This window comes from Sphaeramia orbicularis, chromosome 7 (genome assembly GCF_902148855.1).
Source record: "Sphaeramia orbicularis chromosome 7, fSphaOr1.1, whole genome shotgun sequence".
Classification (NCBI taxonomy): domain Eukaryota; kingdom Metazoa; phylum Chordata; class Actinopteri; order Kurtiformes; family Apogonidae; genus Sphaeramia; species Sphaeramia orbicularis.
This window is the reverse complement of record NC_043963.1, coordinates 43,643,353-43,662,352: the sequence shown is the minus strand read 5'-3', so window position 1 is coordinate 43,662,352 and position 19,000 is coordinate 43,643,353. Positions and strand designations below refer to the sequence as shown.

The 19,000-nt window shown below is 38.0% G+C and overlaps 1 protein-coding gene across 1 annotated transcript in view; it reads left to right on the top strand.

Moving 5' to 3' along the window:
* Positions 1–19,000, top strand: part of LOC115422428 (plexin-A1-like) — an 837,453-nt gene that overhangs the window by 193,439 nt on the left and 625,014 nt on the right.

Sequence of the window (19,000 nt, the reverse complement as noted above, 5' to 3'; positions counted from 1 at the left end):
AAATTATGTATGGACACAGGATGGTGCTCCAGCCCACACTGCTAGAAAAATACAAGATTTCCGCAAATCCAACTTTGGCAATTTTTGGGAATCGTGTTTATGGCCGCCTTCTAGCCCAGATCTAAACCCTCTGGATTCTGCTATTTGGGGCGTTTTAGAACATGCTACCAATAGAACATCACACAGCAATGTGGACTTTCTTAAAGATACTATTAAAGAAGAATGGGAGAAGTTGTCACCCCAATATTTGAGGAACACTTGCGCAAGTTTCAGGAAGCGTGTGAAGGCAGTTATTGAGAAAGAAGGAGGACACATAGAATAAAAACATTTTCTATTATGTCAATTTTCTTGTGGCAAATAAATTCTCATGACTTTCAATAAACTAATTGGTCATACACTGTCTTTCAATCCCTGCCTCAAAATATTGTAAATTTTGCTTCCCCACCCTGTATATAAATGAACTCCAGAAGAATGTGATTTTCGTGCAGGTGTAATAAAGAAACAGACCAGACATTTCCAACAAAAATCCTTCCATGATAAGACACTTTTGTAAACACACATATTGCACCTGCACTCAAAAAAATAATTAAGCCAAAAATATTGACTTTATGTATTTTAATTACATGTAAATTTTCCATGTAATTTTATTACATAAGTTTAATGTAAAGAGTTGCATTTAATACAATGTTTTTTCTATCATATTGAGTCAATATGAATAAATGAAATACCTTCAGTCAGATTTGCTTTAGTTAATGCAGACTTTTACATAAACTGTGTTTGACTGTGACGCTCAGCCTTTTTATGTAATCTAGTAAATAAAGTTTATTTTATTTGTTTAGATTCACTTTATACTAAGCATATTCACATTATGTTTGACTTTTTCGGATAAATAAACTTTAAATTTCATATATTTCAGTTATATTTTACTTTAAAATATTACTTCATGTTTATTAGAGCCAAGAATCATTTTTTTGAGTGTGGAGACACTTTCAGCTATTTGATATAAGATGATATCATCTTCTATAACTATATGATATCATTTCATGTAACCCAAGGGTGACATCGTCCAGTGTTGGAAATGTGTTGCATGTAATTCAGCTTCTTTTTTTTTAAGATTATGATAAAATCAGCTTAATCTAAACCAAATGTACCAAACTCACTACAGTATATTTCATAAAGAAATCAACACACACAATACACATTCATAGGTTATTATTTTATATATTGTAAAAAGTCAGCGCTCATAGCAGTAATGATGTCATCAGGTCTGTACTGACTGGACTGAAAGTGTGGAGGTCACACAACACTTTAAAGGGCAGAGAGTGTTTCTGGTGTGTGTGACCCGTCGTACTGTAGCATCTTTTGGTGCTCGTATTTGAACGTCTGCACACTTGGAGTTTAACATCACTGCGGAAGTCCTCAAATGTTATAGAAGTGCAGGATTAAATCTGTGAATGAGTCAGTGAAAAGGCTCAAAGGCAGAAAAACTAGACACAAACCAGTGGAAGGATCCTGCAAGAATAAACAAGTTATACTGTGTGTGTGTGCGTGTGTGTGTGTGTGTGTGTGTAGTGTGTTCTGTGGTAATGTTGGTTCTGTTCCTCTCAGTCTGTCCTCTGAAACCACAGCCACTAGAGCTCATTGTTAATGGATAACTCACAGGACTGCATCCAAATGTGTCTGTCTGTCTGTCTGTCTGTCTGTGTCTCTTCGTTGGTTGGTTGGTCGGTCTTTCTATCTGTCTGTCTCTTTCTCTGTCTGTCTGTCTCTCTGTTTGTTTCTGTTTGTTTATCTGTCTCTGTTTGTCACCTGTATCTGTCTGTCTGTGTGTCTGTCTACCTGTATCTGTGTCTTACTGTCTGTCACTCTGTCTGTCTCTGTCTGTCTCTCTCTCTCTGTCACTTTGTCTCTCTCTCTGTGTCTCTCTCTCTCTGTGTCTGTCTCTCTGTCTTTTTGTCTGTCTGACTGTTTCTCTCTGTCTGTGTCTGTCTCTCTCTTTCTGTCTGTCTTTGTCTGTCTGTCTGTCTCTCTCTGTGTCTCTCTCTGTCTGTCTGTCAGTCTCTCGCTCTCTCTTTCTGTCTGTCTGTCTCTGTATGTCTCTCTCTCTCTCTCTCTCTCTCTCTGTCAGTCTCTGTCTTTCTGTCTCTCTCTCTGTCTGTCTGTGTTTCTCTGTCTGTCTGTCTGTCTGTCTCTCTCTCTCTCTCTGTGTCTCTCTCTGTCTGTCTGTCTGTCTCTCGCTCTCTCTTTCTGTCTCTCTGTCTGTCTGTCTGTCTCTGTTTCTCTGTCTGTCTGTCTCTCTCTCTCTGTCTGTCTGTCTCTCGCTCTCTCTTTCTGTCTGTCTGTCTGTCTGTCTCTCTGTCTGTATGTCTCTCTCTCTCTCTGTCAGTCTCTGTCTTTCTGTCTCTCTCTCTCTCTCTCTGTCAGTCTCTGTCTTTCTGTCTCTCTCTGTCTGTCTCTGTCTATCTGTCTGTCTGTCTCTGTATGTTTCTCTCTTTCTCTCTGTCTGTGTGTGTCTCTCTCTCTCTTTCTGTCTGTCTGTCTGTCTCTGTATCTCTCTCTCTCTCTGTCTGTCTCTCTTCCTCTCTCTGTCTCTCTCTCTGTCATGTCTCTCTGTCTCTCTCTCTGTCTGTCTCTCTGTCTGTCTGTCTCTGTATGTCTCTCTCTCTCTCTCTCTGTCAGTCTCTGTCTTTCTGTCTCTCTCTCTGTCTGTCTGTCTCTGTATGTCTCTCTCTCTCTCTCTCTCTCTCTCTCTGTCAGTCTCTGTCTTTCTGTCTCTCTCTCTGTCTGTCTGTCTGTCTCTGTCTGTCTGTCTGTCTCTGTATGTTTCTCTCTGTCTCTCTTTCTCTCTGTCTGTGTGTCTCTCTCTCTTTCTGTCTGTCTGTCTGTCTGTCTGTCTCTGTATGTCTCTCTCTGTCTCTGTCTGTCTCTCTTCCTCTCTCTGTCTCTCTCTCTCTCTGTCTGTCTCTCTTCCTCTCTCTGTCTCTCTCTCTGTCTGTCTCTGTATGTCTCTCTCTCTGTCAGTCTCTGTCTTTCTGTCTCTCTGTCTGTCTGTCTGTCTCTGTATGTCTCTCTCTCTGTGTCTGTCTCTCTCTCTTCCTCTCTCTGTCTCTCTCTCTGTCTGTCTGTCTCTCACTCTGTCTCTCTCTGTCTCTCTGTCTCTGTCTGTCTGTCTCTGTCTCTCTCTCTGTCTGTCTCTCTCTCTCTCTCTCTCTCTCTGTCTCTCTCTCTGTCTCTCATTAGGCTCATTAGTGGTGACAGTAGTGCTGTTGACCCTTAACCGTCCTCCTCCCTTTTCCTCCCTTCTTCATCGGGCTTGTCCCACTCTTTCCCTCATCAGCCCATCATCACTCACCCAGCACGAGTTTGGCATGGGTCTGCATGGATATATATATATATGTGTGTGTGTGTATATGTATGTGTGTGTGTGTGTGTGTGTTGCCAGGGGCCGTCGTGCACCGATGTACGGCAGAGGTCTTCAACAAGGACAACACAGGGGACTCTGTCCTTGTCTAACCCCCTGGAAATAGAACAAAGGTGTGTGCGTGTCCTAATGCTATGTACAGTGTCCTCAGTGTGAGCTATAGCTGCTAGTATTAATAGTGTGGTCAGAGGTCCAGCAGGCCGAAAGGGACAAGTTATACAAAGCTTATAAAAGCACTAATAAAAGACTACAGCAGGTCACCTTATGTTAGAGACACTTTAAAGGATTATTACACAGATTTACAACAAATACAGCATGTCACATCACTGTCTGAGCACACATGGAAAACGAGACTGTGAATATCCCATCCCCCAACTCAGCAAAGTCAAACCATAAAGGCGGCCATACACTGTGCGATTATTTCGATCGTTGCACGCAGCTCCATCTCAAACTGTGCGAATCAGTCGTACAGTCAGGTTCACGATTTCTGTTCTCACACTGCACGGACCGACGCTCGTATGCGACCTGACTGCTCACACTGTAGGACCATACACCACAGGACGCACGACACGTTTGAGTGTTGTATCCGGAAATACAACGTTAAAATACCAAGGAATCCGTAAAAGTGCATATAGACGATTGTGCATTGGCGTGAGTCACGAAATGGTAGTGCTAAACAAAAACCAACGAGCTGCTTTGGTAATATGTGCCATTATCTGTGAGGAATAAAAAAAGAAGAAAAGACAACGATGTGTTTGGTGCAGGCATTGGTTGTCCAGACGTGGACAGTATGGGCTGTCATCCAGGAACTAGAGGTAAGCTGCAACAGCCAAACTGCACTAGGACAATAGCCAGCTACTGTTAGCTTGTACGCTACTGTACGCGTCTGTGTTCGCGCATGCACAGTGTGAGAATTTGAGGCACATCGGTTCGTGGCACTGCTTTGACAGTACGATACACTCACGAGGAGCGAGCAGGATTTCAAACAGCTCCGTTTTCCTTGCGAACACACAATTGCTGGTCGTGAGGTGGTCGTGAGGTGCTAATCGCTTCTCTTTACCCCATGTACACTGCACGAAGCACGACACACGATTAGAGGCACATCGGGCTCGATCCCAGAACGAGTCGCACGAGTGAGAAATCGTCCCTAAACTCGCACAGTGTAAGGCCGCCTTAACAGGAGCCACTTTTAAAAGGTGAGATGGTGATCCCACCTGTTTTCCACCATTGACCGATTTCCACATCCAAGCCAAAGGAGTAACAGAGGTGAGACAGGCTGGACTTTTACACAGCGGACCTGCATTCAGGAATCAAAGGGGCGGTGAGCATATAGTGTGACTGGAGATGTAAACAATTAATCGATTACACTGGGTTACGAAAAAATGTTTTTTGTAAGTTGTCTAGGTTTTGTCAACTGAATTAGGACCATTTTACACCGCTAAATCCAAAAATGACATCTGTTTTTATCAATCAGGTCAGGTTTTTTTTTTGCTAATTTGATTTTGAAAAATTTGATCTTCTCACAAAACTGATTACATTTTTGTGACTTTATCAGTTGATTTTTTTATAAAGTTCTCACCCAAAATAGGTTTTAAGAGAAAAAAAAAAAAAAATTCTGTATTCACCGCAGATGTAGCAGAATACGTCAGGCTTATTTTTGCAAGATCTTCTAGTCGAAGCCATTTCATTCACCTGTAATATTAAAAAAAAACATTAATCATAAATTGGCAAAAGTAAAATCTTCAGAAGTCATTTTTTGCAAGAAATATGAAAGAATTTTGTATCATATGATGTGAATATGCCCATAAATGTAAGCAAAAATGTTAAAAAGCCAATATGTAGCATAGTTCAGAAAGCTGACCTGATTGTGCAAAATTAATGTGATTTTTGGATTCAGCACACCAAAATTATCCTAAATCAGCTCAAAAAACTTAAACAATAAATTTGTTGTTGACCAGTGTTATCAATTAATTGTCGATAAGAATTTGCTCGATTAAATTATTAATTGACGGTTAATTGCACTTTTCCACGGTGGGATTTGTGATGTCGACAGTAGGGGGCGCCACTGCCCAAACTAGGCTTCATTGCTGACGTTGATAACGGGGGAATCACCCTGTCCACACCTTGTCCGCACTGGAGTAGCCGGTCATCGAACCGATCATGGCGTTGATCAGTTAGAATCACTTAAAGGACATGGTGGAGCCAAACACAGAGTGGCCCGTCTGTTTGCGAGAGCAGTGCACCCCCGCCTAAATACACGTACAAATGCGGGGTTGGTATCGGATCTGAGTGTTTTTCCCTGGAGGTTGGTCTAGTCCACGGTCATCTGGACTATCTGGTCAGTGAGACAGAAGTTGAAAACATCCTCCAGGCTCCTGATCCAGGACACTGGGGTGACCACCAGGGTAACTCATGGTTACCCCGGTGGACACGGGAAAATAGCGGGGGGTGGGGGTGGGGGGGCTGAAATCTCACTCCATCATGTCAGTGATGCAAAGTCCATTTCTTCTAAACTGCCCCTCTTCAGATCCATTTATTTTATAGAATTTATCTGTTGAATTTCTTTAAATCTACTCCATAAATGTCATTGTCTGTACTGTATCCAATGGTGCAAGAAATCAATCATTAAGGAATACGACATGCTTTTTTCATGAAGTATGTAAACAATATTTAGCTTTTATTCTTATAGACCCTATCGAAAGAGAAATTCAAGTTCCCAGGAAAATCGCCGTTTATCAATTAATTGTTAAACGTGCAGGAGACTTTCGTGACCAATTTTTCATCAGATCTGTAAAACCTCAGTCATAGCCTAAATATCGCAAATCTGTAAGTCTTTCTATGATTACTCACCTGAATCTCTTGCATTATGGTGAACAATTTCGAAGTGCCATCCACCATAAACAGTTCATGTGTTTACAAATGAGCCGGGATGGTAACTCGGGCATCTTTGGAATTTTGTCACGACGTGCATTGTGGGAAGTGAAGGCTCGCACAGCCACCTTACAGTGGCAGCTGGAACAGACACGATCGGAAAAAACGGCAGGAACTCCCTTCCTTCTGTGCATACTCCTCCAGCTGTTTCTGCATTTCCGCGTTTGTTTCATCCATATAATACCATATGGTCGCGCTGCCGCTACCACTGTCAGGGGGCTGTGCGAATCTCCGTTTTTCACAATGCACATCGCGACAAAATTCTGAAGATGACCGAGCGACCTCCTGGGTTGGTTTTTAAACACATGGTTTGTTTATAGTGGATTGCACTTCGAAATTATTCACCGTAATGCAAGAGATTCAGGTGAGTAATCGCAGAAAGACTTACAAATTCGTGATACTTAGGCTATGACTGAGGTTTTACAGATTTGATGAAAAATTGGTCGCGAAAGTCTCCAACATCTTTAATCAATCGATAAGGTCAACCAACTAATGATTAATGAATTAATCAATAATTTACATCCCTAAGTGTGATGTATAACTTGCGCGTTGGAAATACCCCAAGCATCGCAGTGTTGCTAACCTCTTCAAAGTCGGCTTGTCTTTCACCGTTCCGCATATGTTAGCATGGATAGAGTCCTCAGCCCGAAGTGACAACAGCTTGCGGATCTCAGCGTCTCCCCAGTTTGACATCTTTTGGGTCGCATTGATATGTTTGTTTACTGTACACGGCCCACGCTCATTTTGAAACCCCCTCGGTGCAGAGGTCGCACACACAATACCTCATTAAAATGACACACTTTGGTTGCAGAACATCGTTCCGTACATTAGTACCATTACTTCATGGTACCTAACAACGCAGGTCCGCTCACTGTTCATGCAGAGGTGGACCTTACAGACCCTGTAGACCACATTGGACCTGAGATTGTTGACTCACTGTCCTCACTGGAACTGTTGATGTCATGGTCTTGTAATGCATACGGAAATTACCAAAAATAATCACTTGCCCGATAAAGGGTTAATTGTCATATTGATAATATATTGTCTAGTGCAGGGGTGTCAAACTCATTTTGGTTCAGGGGCCATATTCAGCCCAATTTGATCTCAAGCGGGCCAGACCAGTAAAATAATGACTGAACTTATAAATAATGACAAATCCAAGTTTTTCATTTTGTTTTAGTACAAAAAAAACCCCAATTAAATTATGAAAATATTTACATTTTACAAAAAATATGTGAATAACCTGAAAACACAGAAATTTCATTTGAAAAATTAGTGCAATATTCACAATATTATGCCTTGACTTATTATTTATTCATGTGCATCACACACAGTGTTACATAAACATTTGGTAACAGGCAGAATATTGTTAAAATTGCACATTTTGGGTTGTTCATCTTTGTTTTTATTTATGTATTTATTTGCATTGTATTGTGAAATAATAGTTTTGTAAATGTAAATATTTTCACAGTGTAATGTTATTATTTTTTTTTTTTTTTACTTAAATTTTTCCCACATAATTTTTCACAAAGAAAATTTGTAGTTGTCGTTAATTATGGGTTATTGTGTTGTTATTTTTACTGGAGATCATATTGGTCTGTATGTAGAACCTGACCCAAAATGATTTTGACAACCTTGACTGTTCAGGTTAATTTTTGCACTTTCATCCTGCGGGCCGGAATGGAACTTTTGGCGGGCCAGATTTGGCCCCTGGGCCGCATGTTTGACACCTGTGGTCTTGTACATATGGTACAAATTACTGTTCTACTGTTGTGTTAATACAGTGCTTTAATATGTACATTTGGTATACATATATATATATATATATATATATATATATATATATATATATATATATATATATATATATATATATATACAAGGTGGGGAAGCAAAATTTATAATATTTTGAGGCAGGGATTGAAAGACAATGTATGACCAATTAGTTTATTGAAAGTCATGAGAATTTATTTGCCACAAGAAAATTGACATAATAGAAAATGTTTTTATTCTATGTGTCCTCCTTCTTTCTCAATAACTGCCTTCACACGCTTCCTGAAACTTGCGCAAGTGTTCCTCAAATATTCGGGTGACAACTTCTCCCATTCTTCTTTAATAGTATCTCCCAGACTTTCTCGTCATAGTTTTGCTCATAGTCATTCTCTTCTTTCCATTATAAACAGTCTTTATGGACACTCCAACTATTTTTCAAATCTCCTTTGGTGTGACGAGTGCATTCAGCAAATCACACACTCTTTGACGTTTGCTTTCCTGATTACTCATATGGGCAAAAGTTTCTGAAAAGGTATGGATAATAGTGTTAGGTATGATTATGACATCAGTGTATGTTTGGTTTCAAAACAATTGACGTAGTTCCTGCTGAGAAAATACAACTAAATGTTCATTGTAAATTTTGCTCCCCCACCCTGTACATATACTACATATATATATACATATATATAGTTACATATATGTTTGTATGTTAAAGCTTTATCTACATATATGTATATATATTTTATTTCTTTTTCAGTTGTGTTGATAATTTCTTTCTTGCTCTTTTTTTTTTTGTTATTATACTTGAATGGAGCGACTCTAACACAATAATTTCCCCCAGGGATTAATAAAGTATTCTGATTCTATTTGTAGAGAAAGAAAAAACACATGCTTTTTTCCAGTTGGCTCTAATTGTAGCTAATATCGTACACTGTTCCAACTGTAGAAAGCAGAAGAGTGGGAATGAAGAGCTGTAGAGCAAACATAGTGTGTGACAGTAGTGAACATTAACAAAAAGGAACTGCTCCGTCTGTAATAGAAATAATTACTATTCTCAGGTCTGTGTTTTCTCAGTATTGGACCCTTTATTTACCTCAGATGCTGAAGGTATCCAGTCTTTATTTAACTTGTATTGGAGAAAGGGCTTTATTACTAATTTCCTCTGTTTAACAAGAAATGGTTGTAATTATCCCTAAACCTCGTTCTGATCTTCTTCCATTACATTGTTAAAAATGTCATGTGTGCCATGGCTCAGGAGGTAGAGTGGGTTGTTCAATAACCGAAGGGTTGGCGGCTCGAATCCTGCTCCATCCGGTCCATCCTGGTCAGAGCGCGTGGTAGCGGTTCGTGATTTTCGCCGGGGTGGGGGGTTGGAGCGGGGGCGGGGGGGTAGCTCCGTGATTATGTGATTGTGTGTGTGGGGGGGTGATATCATCATTGTCCGAGCAGGAGTGAAAGTGAAACTAACTCGCTTTAAAGTTCCTCTTATTCTCGGGGCAGCACACAAACACACACACACAGGAGCAGCTAGCGACAGAATCTCCACGCAGCAAAAAAAGTTAATTTATCGGCTACATATTGGCCGATGTTGATTAATTGGTGATACGCTATAATCGGCCCGATTAATCGTTCGGACTCTACCAATTACATGTATTTAGAACCGTCCCACTTGATACCACTCGGCCAATCATGTCTGTGCATTCAAAGCAGTAAACAGTGAATGACAGGTGAGAGTTAGAGGCAAAAGCAATCTTCATTTGTATGCAAATACCTAAAATATTTCTTGTTAAAGTTTATGGGTTCTTATGTTTTTGTTTTTTTAACCATGGTATCGATTTAGTATTGCGAATTATGTACTTTCGATCCCTGAATTTTTGGTATCGTGACATCCCTACTTTCTACACACACAACACTTTATTAACCATGACAAGGTGACACACACCTGCAGTGGCTGATATCGGACTAAGAACAATAAACGTTGAAAATAGCCAGATTCTATAGTAAAACGTATTAAATTCCACTTGTAGAGGTGAGCATTGTGTTTAAATGGATTTTTTTTTTTTTTTTTTAACCCGGTGTATAATTTGCTTATTCACTTTGACCTCTACACTATTCAGAGATCCAATGGTGTTTTCTTTGTAATACAGCATTATGTTTCATTTCTGCATTTGTATCCCTAAAAATACCCCAAAAATCTACATACTGAGCGCTGTATTGGACGTACTGTAATTTACATAAACACACAGCATTACTAAGGATGGACTATGATTTTAATAATATTGAATAAACTTTTTTTTTTTTTAAGAGGCTGAGTGGATGATAAGTCTTTCTGTCCTGGTGCCTGAAACTGCTTTGGCGTCTCCTCAATGGTTTGCTGTAAAGGAATGATAGAGTAGGCAGACTGTTGGAATTACATGTCTACAAGGCACACAACAGCTAGCAGATGTCAGGTCTGTGTGAGGCCACATTTGTCTGCAGTGAAAACACGTCGACTGAACGCTCCACTGTGCCTCAATCTGAGCTGTTGACTCTATGGTAATGATGCAAGTCAGGCTAAACATAACAAACCATTAGCGTCCTCAGCACGCCGACAACAGCGCCGGGAAGATGGCGATCTCACTTCGGTGTGTGTGAGCTCGATAGACACTGGGAATGCAGATGAGTTTACAAGTACGACGCGCCTAAGCATAAATAATAAAGGCTAAATGATGCTATTATAAGCCGCTGTAATCGACGATTTCCACCGTAGTCGTGTCGTTTAAAACTGTTGCTTCGGATACAGTTCGGATAGAAGGTCTGGGTTTCGGTGGAGAACGTCCCAGCGGGTTTTCAAGAACAGGAGGTTCTGGTGTGAAGTACCATTCGGCATCATTCCACGGCGGTCTTCCTTGTTTTCCTCCAAAACATTTTTTAAATATTCTTTTAATTGGTGAAAGGACTTGTGGGACATTTAGTTCTTTATCTCAGACCACTTTAAAAAGTCCAAACCCAGGATGACCCTGATGTTAAAGGAAGGAACAGGAGGTTTGGTGGAGCAGAGAAACAGTAAAGCTCTGAGACAGACAGGATTTTATGTCCCCGAGAACCTCGAAAGAGAAGTCTGGAAAGAGGAGGAGCGTGAGGAGGAAGAAGAGAAAAGAAGAAGAGTGGAGAGAGAGAGGAAACAGATAGAGACAGAGAGAGAGAGGTGTGTAGTATGGTATGGAATGGAATGGTACGGTCTGGTATGAGGTGGGGGTTCATAGTGCCACTGCTCAGTGTCCTTCTCTGTCTGTTCTCCATCTGTTCCTTCTCGCCTCTCTCTCCTCCCTCTCTCTCCTTCCTCTCTTCTCTCCTCCCTCTCTCTCTCTTCCCTCTCTTTCTTCTTCTTCTCTTTCTCTCCTTCCTCCCTCTCTCTCCTCCCTCTCCTTCCTCTCATTCTCACCTTCCTCTCTCTTTCCTCTTTCTATCCTTCCTCTCTCTCCTCCCTCCCTCTCCTCCCTCTCTCTCTCCTCCCTCTCTCTCTCTCCTTCCTCTCTCTCCTCCTTCTCTCTCTCTTCCCTCTCTTTCTCCTTCCTTTCTTTCTCCTTCCCCTCTTTCTCTCCTCCTTCCCTCTCTCTCTCCTCCCTCTCTCTCCTCCCTCCCTCTCTTTCTCTCTTTCCTCCCTCTGCTTCTTGTTTCTCTCCTTCATATCTGTCTGTCTACTCTGCATCACCTCCCTTGCCTTGTTTTTGTCGTCTTGCCTGCTTTTCTCCTTTCTCCCTCTTAAATTACTTGCAACAAACAGATCCAAAATTGAGAACATGTTTATGTAAATCATACAAAAGCCAAAGCCTTGTCTGAGCGTCTCTCTGCCTCTCTCTCTCTTACTTTGTCTCACTTTTGTGTCTTTGTTCATTGAAGTTAAACTTTGCTGTGTTTCTGGCTGCCTTTGAAAGTCTGGTAGAAGGCAGACAATGTCTGCCACAGGCGTTTTCTCAACCTTTTTTCAACCTGACACACAAACACACACACACAAACACACACATTTGCTGACAGCTTTGCTGTTTTGGAGGGGCGGGGTGATTGATTAGTCTCTATGGAGACGATACGTCTTGTAATGAACAAGGAAAAGCTGGCATGTTAATTTGTGTAGTGTGGGAGGCTCACTTGCATGTGTGTGTGTATGCTTTGTTATATTTGTTTGTGTGTGTATGTTAATGTGATGCTGTGTGATGTGTATTTGTTGATTTTTATTTTTTGTCGTTTGCTGCTTGTGTATTCCCTGAGTGGATGTATTTATGAATATATGCAGGTCTTTCAGCCCCTGCAGGTGACTTTACTTACAAACAATTTCCAATTTGATAGTTGGTGATTTTGTAACAGTTTAAGCATGTGTTTGAACCTGAAAGTCTGCATGTTTTTATCTATTTCCATGTGTGTGTGTGTGTGGTCTTGATAATTACCCAGTAGCAGCAATGCAAATCGGTGTCCAGATTCTCATATGGGCACTTGGATTCATATATGGACCAGCGAATGTCCCCATAAGATAAATCATTGATCTTACAACACACTGTAAACCCCAATAAGTTAATTTAACTCAAAAAAATAGCTGAAACTGATTACATCGAAATTTTTAAGTACTGTAACTCTAACCTTAAAAAACTCTAAAAAACTCTAGCCTTAAAAAAATTTAAGTAATGAGTCATGAAATCTTGAGTGTATTAAACTTAAATGCTTGATTTGACTGGAATTGCTATTTTAAGTCCAACACACAAAATGCCAAGTTAATTTAACTTAAAATTTGTTCCAATGTTAATTGCTAGGTATAATCTATAACTTAAAATCATCAGTTTATTGTACACAATCCCAAATTGACTTAAATTAAAATCTTCTGTGAAATACATTATTTTGCACAATCATTATACTTAATATATTGTAGCTTGACTGGAAATTGGGTAGGAAGTCAGCTTATTGTAGCGTATCAGTATAGGAAGTGTTATTAACTTGGCAATGTAGAATGATTTACATTGAACAGAAACATCTCAAGATGAACAGTAAAGCCACTGTTCAGCCTATGGCTCTGACTTATGGTGCAGTTCTAAAAAAAACACAAAAACAAACACAAAAAGGCCAATAAACACTGCCATACATACATGAAGTCAAAATTAACACTAATACCACAACCCCGCTGAACCCCTGCACGGAAAAAGAACACATTTTCAACAGTATGCCCAATACCCACAATGCAATGCAGAGATTAAAAAAGGTGCGGTCATGACTAAAATTTAGTGATTTAAATCCATTCAACTTAAACTGTTTTTGTACTTTTGACTATGTCTACAAATTAGTAGAATATACTTAACATTTTATAGTAATGTAATAAAACTGAAATCATTTAAGTGCATTGTAATTAAAGCATTTTAGTAAATACAAAGTCTGGGCTTACAGTGTAGTTAAGTTCTGCCATTAGGAGCCTTTCAGTCCAAACCATAACAAAAGTTTGATGATGTCATGAGGTAAAATGAGATCATGGGAGTATCTGTCTTCACTGTAAAGTAGCTTGATGATCCGTCTTGCGTGAATCAGGCCGAAATATCTCGTATTAATATTTCATTCATGTTATGTTTAGTGATGTACATTCACATTTTGTCACTTTAATCTAATGAATTAACTTTAGTCAATAATACAACATCAACGACAGGTGATGAAACATTGTTGGAAATATTCTATAAAATGTTTGAGTGCACATTATCACATATACAGGGTGGGGAAGCAAAATTTACAATGAACATTTAGTTGTTTTTTCTCAGCAGGCACTACGTCAATTGTTTTGAAACCAAACATATATTGATGTCATAATCATACCTAACACTATTATCCATACCTTTTCAGAAACTTTTGCCCATATGAGTAATCAGGAAAGCAAACATCAAAGAGTGTGTGATTTGCTGAATGCACTCGTCACACCAAAGGAGATTTGAAAAATAGTTGGAGTGTCCATAAAGACTGTTTATAATGGAAAGAAGAGAATGACTATGAGCAAAACTATTACGAGAAAGTCTGGAAGTGGAGGATGCAACAAAAAACGTACCAAAGCTTTTATTAAAGCTCTCAAATCCAAAATCCTAAAGCAGGGGTGTCAAACTCTTTTTAGTTCAGGGGCCACATACAGCCTAATATAACCTAAAGTGGGCCAGACCAGTAAAACGATATAAATAATAGATAAAAACTTATAAATAATGTCAACTCCAAAGTTTTCTCTTTGTTTTTGAGTTAAAAAAGGAAAATTCCGTAATGAAAATGTTTACATCTACAAACTGTACTCGAACATAACATGATCAAATATGAACAACCTGAAAATTCTTAAGAAAAATAAGTGCAATTTTAACAATATTACACCTCAGTTTATCATTTATACATGTGCATCATAACTTACAGATCACAGTGGATCTACAAAAACGCAAAATATTTGGTAACAGGCAGAATATTGGTACAATTCTGTAAACGTCTCTTAAGTCATTTCATATTTTTCATATTTGTTCAGGTTATTCACATTTTTTGTAAAAGGATACTCTGTAAATATGAACATTTTTATGTAATTTAACTTTTTTTTTTACACTAAAACAAAGGAAGGAAAACAAACGTCAAAGAGTGTGTGATTTGCTGAATGCACTCGTCACACCAAAGGAGATTTGAAAAATAGTTGGAGTGTCCATAAAGACTGTTTATAATGGAAAGAAGAGAATGACTATGAGCAAAACTATTACGAGAAAGTCTGGAAGATACTATTAAAGAAGAATGGGAGAAGTTGTCACCCGAATATTTGAGGAACACTTGCGCAAGTTTCAGGAAGCGTGTGAAGGCAGTTATTGAGAAAGAAGGAGGACACATAGAATAAAAACATTTTCTATTATGTCAATTTTCTTGTGGCAAATAAATTCTCATGACTTTCAATAAACTAATTGGTCATACACTGTCTTTCAATCCCTGCCTCAAAATATTGTAAATTTTGCTTCCCCACCCTGTATAACATTTCAGATATTTTTACGCAGAAATGTTACTTTTAAATACGAGGGTAAAGAGTTGTTTTTTTACGGTTTGACTTGCCGTGAGATTGCGGTTTATAGAAAGTATCCAGGAAATGAATACAAGTCAATGTAATGTCCTCTAAACAGTAGGAAACCCCACCTGTGTGAGGGACAATAAGATGTTGTTGATTATCTCTGTTCCATGTATCAGAGTCAGGGCGACCTCCTGATGTGTACATAACTATCACCTGCTTTTAATGACATGCCTGTCACACACCCACACACACACCATCATAAATCAGCCATGAAATATCAACATATCAGCGTGGCGAGGTGTCAGCGCGAGACACTTTTATTATGATATGCTAATCTGACCTACAATTTATTTCCTGTCATTTCCTTGTCATCTTCTTCAGTGTCCTGCCCGTGTTCACCCTCCCTTCATGTTTACTCCGACTCCACTTGATTTACTTACTGTATTGGCATGTCTCTCATTAGAAACTACTTTCCCAAAGCAGTATGCATATACAGGGTGAGGAAGCAAAATTTACAATATTTCGAGGCAGGGATTGAAAGACGGTGTATGACCAGTTAGTTTATTGAAAGTCATGAGAATTTATTTGCCACAAGAAAATTGACATAATAGAAAATGTTTTTATTCTATGTGTCCTCCTTCTTTCTCAATAACTGCCTTCACACGCTTCCTGAAACTTGCGCAAGTGTAGGGCTGCTCGATTATAGAAAAAAAAATAATCATGATTATTTTAGCAATAATTGAAATCACGATTATTAAAAATGATTATTTGTTATTTTTTTCTTGCAAAACAATGTAAAATATACTCTTTAAACATAAATAAAGCTTTTAACCATTAAAACAAAGTATGTTCACTTTTGTACAAAATAAAATCTTTGAATGCAAATAAGTGTACTGTAAATTCAAGTATGTTTCCTTTTGTAAATAAATAGTGCACTGGGAATTAAACTGCTATAGACTTGCCATAGAACTGGAGCAATTAAAAAAAAAAAAAAAACTCACGTAAAGTGCAAATTATAAATTCAAGTATGTTCAATGTAGTATAAAACGGTAAATTCAGTGGCGTGCCGTGAGGTTTCAGTTCAGGCCTTTTGTATACATCAGCCATCTAGAATACGCACATTAGGGTTATACGGGTTAGGGTTAGGTTAATACGGGAGTTGCAGTGTAAAGAGATTCGGAGACTGAAGATTGCATTGCGGACGAAGTTGTAGACGGAGTTTTGTGTGTTTTAGTTTTTCATAAGATTACGATAAAGGTGGCGGTGGTTCAACTTCAGATGGTTACAAAGGTTTGTTGTGTTAGCGGTCGGTGCGGACACAACTACGAAACACTTTTTGCACGTGATGTGTTTTTGCTCTTCGTCTTCTTCATCAAACCCAAAGTGATTCCATACAGTTGAATTGGACTTGCCTTTTTTTGTTTACCAAGCACTTCTGCTGTGATTCTCCTGCCGTTTTTCCAGACCGCTAGGTCCAACTTTCCTCTTGGGGTGGACCTGCCGGCTAGCTGACAGCAGTAGCTTAGAGGGGGGCGGGGCAGAGCAGCTCATGGTAGCTTGCGTGCGCGTGAATTAAATCAACTCAAAATTAATAGTAGTTTTTTCTCGATTACATAATTTTTGTAATCGTTGCTTGTAATAAAATCGTAATTGAATTTCGATTAATTGCACAGCCCTACGCAAGTGTTCCTCAAATATTCGGGTGACAACTTCTCCCATTCTTCTTTAATAGTATCTTTAAGAAAGTTCACATTGCTGTGTGATGTTCTATTGGTAGCATGTTCTAAAACGCCCCAAATAGCAGAATCCAGAGGGTTTAGATCTGGGCTGGAAGGCGGCCATAAACATGATTCCCAAAAATTGCTAAAGTTGGATTTGTTGCTGTTGTCAACAAGTGTTTTGGTGTTCTTGTGTAAGATTTTAACTTCAAATCATATTTTACTGCATTTCTAACGGTCTTGTTGTCTACCTCAAGTTCAATTGCCATTTTTCTCATGGATTTGGTTGGATCCTTTAGGACAGGGGTGTCAAAGTCATTTTAGTTCGGGGGCCACATTCAGCCCAATTTGACCTCCAGTGGGCCAGACCAGGAAAATAATAACAGTGAAAAAAGTAAAATTATATTCTGATGAGGTTTACATCTACAAAGTTTCCTTAAAAATTTGAATAGCTTGAACAACTTGAATTGTCTTAAGAAAAACAAGTGCAATTTTAACAATATTATGCCTCGGTTTATCAGTTTACATTACAATCGCACAAAACATTTAGTAACAGGCAGAATATTAGTAAAATTCCATTTACTTTTCTTAAGACATTTCCATTTGTTCATATTTGTTCAGGTTATTCCCGTTTTTTTTTTTTAGAAAAGTATAGTTTGGTAATGTAAAAATTTTCATGTAATTTTACTTTTTCACACCAAAAAACACAAAGAGAGAATTTGGGGTTGTCTTTATTTATAGGTTATTATGATAATATTTTACTGATCTGACCCACTTGAAATCACACACTCTTTTACGTTTGTTTTCCTGATTACTCATATGGGCAAAATTTTCAGAAAAGTTATGGATAATAGTGTTAGGTATGATTATGACATCAATATATGTTTGGTTTCAAAACAATTGACGTAGTGCCTGCTGAGAAAAAACAACTAAATGTTCATTGTAAATTTTGCTTCCTCACCCTGTAAATGTAAATATTTTCATGTATTTACACTAAAACAAAGTATAATTTTTGCAAAAAATATAAACAACCTGAAATGTCTTAAGAGAAGAAAGCACAATTTTAACAATATTCTGCCTGTTATTAAATGTTTTGTGTATTTGTAGATCCACTTTGATCTGTAAGTTATAATGTACATGTGTAAATAATAAACTGAGGCATAATATTGTTAAAATTACACTTCTTTTTTTCAGTTTGTTCCTGTTATTCACATCTTTTGAAAAGACAGTTTGCAGATGTAAACCTTTTCATAATGTAAATTTACTTTTTTTTTTACTCTAAAACATAGAGAAAAGTTTGGACTTGACATTATTTATATATTATTATGTTATTATTTTACTGGTTCGGTTGCTTCCCCACCCTGTAAATGTAAATATTTTCATGTATTTACACTAAAAGTATAATTTTTGCAAAAAATATAAACAACCTGAAATGTCTTAAGAGAAGAAAGCACAATTTTAACAATATTCTGCCTGTTATTAAATGTTTTGTGTATTTGTAGATCCACTGTGATGTTTAAGTTATAATGAACATGTGTAAATAATAAACTGAGGCATAATATTGTTAAAATTACACTTCTTTTTTTCAGTTTGTTCCTGTTATTCACATCTTTTGAAAAGACAGTTTGCAGATGTAAACCTTTTCATAATGTAAATTTACTTTTTTTTTTACTCTAAAACATAGAGAAAAGTTTGGACTTGACATTATTTATATATTATTATGTTATTATTTTACTGGTTCGGTTGCTTCCCCACCCTGTAAATGTAAATATTTTCAAGTATTTACACTAAAAGTATAATTTTTGCAAAAAATATAAACAACCTGAAATGTCTTAAGAGAAGAAAGCACAATTTTAACAATATTCTGCCTGTTATTAAATGTTTTGTGTATTTGTAGATCCACTGTGATCTGTAAGTTATAATGTACATGTGTAAATAATAAACTGAGGCATAATATTGTTAAAATTACACTTCTTTTTTTCAGTTTGTTCCTGTTATTCACATCTTTTGAAAAGACAGTTTGCAGATGTAAACCTTTTCATAATGTAAATTTACTTTTTTTTTACTCTAAAACATAGAGAAAAGTTTGGACTTGACATTATTTATATATTATTATGTTATTATTTTACTGGT